Source organism: Durio zibethinus, unplaced genomic scaffold (assembly GCF_047325235.1).
Source record: "Durio zibethinus cultivar Kanyao isolate XHJ-2024 unplaced genomic scaffold, ASM4732523v1 HiC_scaffold_188, whole genome shotgun sequence".
Classification (NCBI taxonomy): domain Eukaryota; kingdom Viridiplantae; phylum Streptophyta; class Magnoliopsida; order Malvales; family Malvaceae; genus Durio; species Durio zibethinus.
The window spans coordinates 32501-40000 of NW_028322811.1; positions in this window are offsets into that span (position 1 = coordinate 32501).

Consider the following 7500-nt stretch of genomic DNA (forward strand, 5'->3'; position numbering starts at 1 on the left):
GGGTAGCGGGAATCGAACCCGCATCGTTAGCTTGGAAGGCTAGGGGTTATAGTCGACGTTGATTCATTATTTTTAACGTCTCTAATTCAAAGCCGAACATGAAATTTTGGTTTCATTCGGCTCCTTTATGGAAGATGGATAAAAAAAAAAAAAAAGAAATAAATAGAAAAAAAATATAAATAAGGCGGGAATGAAATGAAATAAGAATTCGGCCCATAACATCTATGTTAGCTTTAATGCATTCAAAACAATTCGCTTTTTAGATGATCCTTCTAGAAGAGTGGGATTAGAACAATTTTTCTAGTTACTTCGTTCTCTATTTCTATTTGAGAAAATCCTTAGGAAAAGCATTTTGTTTCCACCGAGCTAAAACAAGATGTAAATGTCTCTAGTAAACCAAAGTTATCGTTTAATAGCTATTTTGCTTCAATCTATCCTATCAAAAAAAATTGAAGATTTAGTTACGATTAGAAATACACTTTTCTATCTTTATCCATGGATTTTTTCCTCATACTTATTCAACTGGAAGTATTGATCCAATTCAAAAAAAAAAAAAAAATTATGTTTCGTAATTTCATAATCCAATTTTTCAATTTAGAATATAATCATATAATTATATAATTTAATTGGCCCTTGGATACAAATCACGAGAATGTATATTCTTCCTCAAATCTTTCGTTGAGAGGTAAAGGATTAAATCCTTTTAAGAAATAAAGTTTTTGCTCGGAATATGAATCAAACCGAAGGACCCCTTAACTATTAAGGGGATTAATAGAACGAATCACACTTTTACCACTAAACTATACCCGCTACAATGCGATTATTGTATATAAAGAGACCCTTTGTCGAACAGGGGAATTGGGCGTAATCAAGATAGGATCACAAGATAGGGGGATAAAAAATCCTGAAAATTAGAGCCTTGCCGCCTTTTGTCAGAAGACTTGATAAAATTAGGAAAAGAGTAGTTATTTCATTTAAATAACTAAATAAAAATAACTAAATAAAAACTTCTTTCCTTTGTTATAGGAGTTTTGATAGATAGGGTTCGACAAAAGAACTTAGTCATAACATAAAAATGGATTGTGCAAAAATCCATAGTTTTTTTTATTATTTATTCTAGTTATTCTAGTAAAATAAATGTAAATAAAAAGAAAGAGGAAGAAAAGAAAGAATCGAAATGATATTTGGATTCTATATCATAGGAACGGAAATAGTACTTCTTCTGCTTCTGATTGTTGATTCAATCCAATAACAAGATTTTTTTGTTACAACAAGTCAGATCGCAGAATCATAGAAAAAATTATTTATTTGAGTTGAAAATAAAAAAATGAGCCCGGCCGGGTCAGTACCCGGCCGGTCCGTGGAAATTGGAAATAAAAAAGTCCCTTTTGAGCGAAATCAAAATGAAATGGAATTACTGATAAAAGTTGTATATATTTATATTCTATATAATAAAATTAAGAATCTATAGATATATAGATTAATAATACCCTAATAAGATTAATAATACTCTAATATTAATATAAATAAATAAAAATTAATATAATTAATATATTAATATAAATAAATAAAAATATAAATAAATAAAAATCTATATAACAAAATAACAAAGGTCTATATAACAAAGGAAAGAGGGCTTTTTTCAAGCATTTCTTTTTGCGTGCTGTAACTGTAACATAGTAATTATCTTTTCTAAATTAGGAGAGATTGGCTGAGTGGACTAATGCGTCGATTGCTAAACCTTGCGAGTAATCGTACCGAGTCCCCTCTCATTCACAGAAACGAGGTTCGAATCCCTCTCTTTCCATTTCGATCGTTTGACAGTGAATAGATCAAATCCTAAACTCCTTTAAATCTAACCGCCAGGAACTCTCCCTTTTTATTCTTCCCGTCCAGGATTACCAGGATTACGTCCCGGATCATTAGATAGGAGTCCAGAGACGAAGAAGAAGAGAGAAACAAAGATATCGTGCGGTAACTACGAATTGTAAGAATTTTTTTGTAAAAAGAAGAGAATGGATTCTTCGTTTTTATTTTTCTATTTATATACGCAATTATACGCAATTTTTATTTTTCTATTTATATATATACGCAATTATACGCAATTTTTATTTTTCTATTTTTATACGAAAATAGATTCCTCGTTTTTATACTACATAGCCTATTTGACACCAAGAAATAAAGTGATTCTAGAATTTCTAGAAATCGAAAGATTCTAGAATTCTAGAAAAGAAAAGATTTTTACAAGAAATTCATTTATACAAAGAGTTGAGTATTTCTTACAAAAAAAATTACTTTTATACCAACAATTTATATTCGAATGAGGGACTTTATCCAATAGGGTTCGGCGAAAAAGGGTCAGAATGAGGAAATGGGATGATCCAGCTTTATCATGGCTATCCAAGAATTTCAATCTTTGAATTGAGGGTTCGGTTCGTTCATAGTGTTCATAGTGTAAGACTTATCTAATCTTTTCAATTGTTACAATTTTTTTTTCTTGAATAAATCATGAATTTTTCTAGGACAGTATTAAGGATCTCATCGAAAACTTACAGCAGCTTGCCAAACAAAGGCTAAGAGAAAAAAGAGAACAGGTATTACTGGCATAAAATCTACGATTGGATTCAAAAAAGCATAGGCCTCGGGCAATTTGGCGAATAAAAAACTACTCGAAAAAAGGGCAGAATTCAAACAGATACAGATCAAATTAAAGATATTAAGATTAAGCATAACAAAATTTTGTTCTTGGAGATAATTTTGATTGAGTTATTAATATGTTTTTTGATATAAGGAAAAAAATGAAGAAAGGAAAATAAGGCAGACTAAACAATACTTCTTTGAACTCACCCAATCAAAAAGCCTTCAATTCTTACAAGAGAATAGAAGAAATCATACTTTCATACAATATCTTAATTGAATATATGTAATGATCAATAAATTCGGTTTAATCTCTCCTACTCCATCCTAACGTGCCAAAATCTAGCAGAATCTAATCTATTCCAGTTATTTGGAACTGGAATTGACGAACAGGGAATACCCATATTAGTGTTTAGTAGTTTCAAATAGAAATCTAAATCCAAAACTCACACTCAACCACAAAACACACTACTCCACGCGTCACAGCTCACACCCGAATTCGAATCCTTTCGTCCCAGAGCCTACTCTTTTTATATATCAGAATAACGATATCCGAATCTAAATTGCTCTTTTTTTTTTTAACAACCTTCTTTCTAAGAGTCAAATATTGGAGAAAATGTGATTCTTGCTTTTGATTTTTAATGATTTCTTAAGATTGGCACTCGAAGAACTGTGAGATTGGCGAATCTATTCTATCGAGTTATTTGATCTATCGAGTTATTTGAAGATGCAAGGCAGATTCAAAAAGATTAGTTTATTTGTGTTATTTATAATATTCGTAATATTATTATTATTAATTATATTATTAATTTCTTATTAATTAGAATAGAAAAGCTTAATATTAATAAAAGTATAAAAAAATAAAAATATATTGTATTCATACAATATGGGTTAATTTGAATTCTTATTGAGGCTTTTTCTTCCTAAATTATCTATTTATTTCATATAGATTCATATAGAAGGAAATTGATTTCATATAGAAGGAAAAAGTATAGATAGATTACTATGTATCGACTGAACCAATGACTATTCATGATTCCATAATTGAATCAATGTTCCAAACTAGAGGAATGTTATGGTAAAACTTCGTTTGAAACGATGTGGTAGAAAGCAACGTGCGACTTGAAGGACATGATCGGCTGTGGATGTCAAAACCCACCACCTTCCATTATGTAGAAATGAAGGTGCTTTTGGCTCGACATCCTTTGTTCTGTTCTATTATAATCCGTCTTTTTGTTGGGTTGTAATGTAAATAGTACAGGATGGAGCTCGAAGAGAAACATCCATTTTTCAGGGGCAAGGATCTAGGGTTAATTAATGGAAATAAATAAGTTGGAACAACTTCGTAAGTCTATTTTTGATATAGAAATCGAAAAGCTCCGATTCAAACTATTTTCAAATCAAAAAGAAAAATTGTTGGAATTGGTAAAACTCTTTCGATCAAAAGTGTATAATGCGGGAATTAATCGTTCATATGATTCTTTGATAGAAAGAAAAAAAGAGAGAAAAAGGGGCATGTTGCTGCCATTTTTGAAATGATTAAATATCGCCGAAGTAATGTCTAAACCCAATGATTCAAGACAAAGATAAAGGATCCTAGAACAAGGAAATACCCTTTTCAATTGTCTCAACAACTAGATCAAAATGAAGAATCGAAATCGATTCTAAACGAGACAAACAAAAAAAGGGGTTAGAGACCACTCAATAAAAGAATGCCTAAGGATTTTTTTTTGAGCATTTTGAGAGTTATTTGACTTGAGTTATGAGAGTACGAATGCTTTTTTCTTCTTTTTTTTTGAAAAAAAAAAGACGGGTTTAAATGTCTAATTGATTTGCCGGGTTTATGGATCTTTTTGACATTCTAATTACATACATTATAATTCCATACATAGACATAACTTTTAATAGACATAACTTTTAATCATTTTTTTTTTTTTTTCTCGAGCCGTACGAGGAGAAAACTTCTTATACGTTTCTAGGGGGGGGGTATTATTTAACTACATCTATCCCAATGAGCCGTTTATCGAATCGTTGCAATTGATGTTCGATCCCGAAGAGAGGGAAGAGATCTTCGAAAAGTTGGTTTTTATGATCCGATAAATAATCAAACCCATTTGAATGTTCCCGCTATTCTCTATTTCCTTGAAAAAGGAGCTCAACCCACAGGAACTGTCCATGATATTTTAAAGAAGGCCGGGGTTTTTACGGAACTTAGTCTTAATCAAACAAAATTCAATTAATGAAATACAAAAAAGAGGGGGTGGATGACTCATATCTAGCTTTGTATAAATTTTTCTTTATAATTTCCTCCCCCCTCTTTTGTTTTATTCATACTTTTTTATTTATTATTCGTATTTCTTATTGCTTTGCTACTATAGAATACCGTGTTCTATAACAGATTTTATTGAGCTAATTTTATTGATATAAAATATAGAGAAAAAAGATCAATTGAATAAATGAAGTAATTGCATTTAAAAAAATAACATAAAATAAGATAAAAAAAAAAAAATAACATAAAATAAGATAAAAAAACAGAGAAAATAACAAGAAAAAATAACATATAAAAATAGAAAATATTAATAATAATTAATAATAAATAATAATAATTAATAATAAATAATTAATAATAAATATTATAATAATAAATATTATAATAATAAATATTATAATAATAAAAATAATAAATATTATAATAATAAATATTATTAATAATAAAAATAATAAATATTATAATAATAAATATTATTAATAATAAAAATAATAAATATTATAATAATAAATATTATTAATAATTAATAATAAAAAATACAATATAATAAAAAAAAAAAAAAAAATTGACTTAATTCTTTTTTTCATTGTATTTTTTTATAGTCTTTTTTATATTCTTTATTCTTTTCTCAACATTTATATTCAAAATTTACAATCATATTGACAACAGTGTATCGAACAAATATAATTCGATCGTAGATAAATAGATCTATTTATCCCCGCCCACAAGTTTGGCACTTCACTTCATTCAAATAATGGGTTCTTTCTTTGAATTTGTTGTGATACAAGAAGTTTTTTTTATTGTAATTGTATATTGTATTGAAAAAAAAAAAAAAAAATGGATAACAATGGAATGAATAAGACAGGAGGCGGTCCACAAATTTTCACTTATTCTATTTCTATGTTTTTATCTTAGAATTTCGTGTATTTTTATTTTATTCAAATTTTTGCTAATTTCATGTTTTGATTGCCTCGTGCAATTCCATTTTTTTTTTATTCCGATTTTTTTCGGGTTGCTAACTCAACGGTAGAGTACTCGGCTTTTAAGTGCGACTAGCATCTTTTACACATTTGTATGAAGAAAGGGATTCGTTCATACCATCGGTACAGTTTGTAAGACCACGACTGATCCTGAAAGGAGTGGATGGAAAAAAGAGCATGTCGTATCAATGGAGAATTCTAAGAATCCATTTTTTTTCCGGATCAGTCCAAAAAAAAAAATCGTCTTTGAATTTTTGGTGCGGAACAAAAAAAATTAATTGAATTCAAAGTTGGGTCGAGTGAATAAATGGATAGAGCTCTACGGCCCCAATTATAGGGAAACAAAAAGTAACGAGCTTCTGTTCGCAATTTGAATGATTACCCGATCTAATTAAACGTTAAAAATAAATTAGTGCCTAATGCGGTAAAGGTTTTTCTCATGAGTAAATTATCGATTTTTTTATGAGTCCTAATTATTAGTTATTCCCTTTATGGGTTAGACATGAATGTGTATAAGAAGCAGTATATTGATAAAGAAAAGATATTTTTTTTTTTTTTTCCAAAATCAAAAGAGCGATTGGGTTGAAAAAATAAAGGATTTCTAGCCATCTTCTTATCCTATAACGAACATAAATCAATTAGATGGCAAAAGATAGGATAGAGAATCCGTTGATGAATCTACCTGTCTCCGAGGTATCTATTATTTTCTTACTATAATACCTTGTTTTGACTGTATCGCACTATGTATCATTTGATAACCGAATAGATCCCCTATACTTTGGTTCAAATCGAATTTGAAATGGAGGAATTTCAAGTATATTTAGAACTAAATAGATCTCGCCGACATGATTTCCTATACCCACTTATTTTTCGGGAGTATATTTATGCACTTGCTCATGATCATGGTTTAAATAAATCGATGATTTTTTTGGAAAATCAGGGTTATGGTAATAAATTCAGTTCACTAATTGTGAAACGTTTAATTATTCGAATGGATCAACAGAATCATTTGATTATTTCTGCTAATGATTCCAACCAAAATCCATTTTTTGGGCACAACAATAATTTATATTCTCAAATGATATCGGTGGGATTTGCAGTCATTGTGGAAATTCCATTTTCCTTACGATTAGTATCTTACTCACAAGGGGAAGAAGTCGCAAAATCCCATAATTTCCAATCAATTCATTCAATATTTCCTTTTTTAGAGGACAAATTCTCACATTTAAATTATGTGTTAGATGTACTAATACCTTACCCCATCCATCTAGAAATCTTGGTTCAAGCCCTTCGCTACTGGATAAAAGATGCTTCTTCTTTGCATTTATTACGGTTCTCTCTCTACGAGTATTGTAATTTGAAGAGTTTTATTACTCCAAAGAAATCTATTTCTATTTTTAATCCAAGATTATTCTTGTTCCTATATAATTCTCATGTATGTGAATACGAATCCATTTTCCTTTTTCTCCGTAATCAATCTTCTTATTTACGATCAACATCTTCTGGATTCTTTCTTGAACGAATTAATTTCTATGGAAAAATAGAGTATCTTGTAGAAGTCTTTTATAATGATTTTCAGAACAACCTATGGTTGTTCAAAGACCCTTTCATACA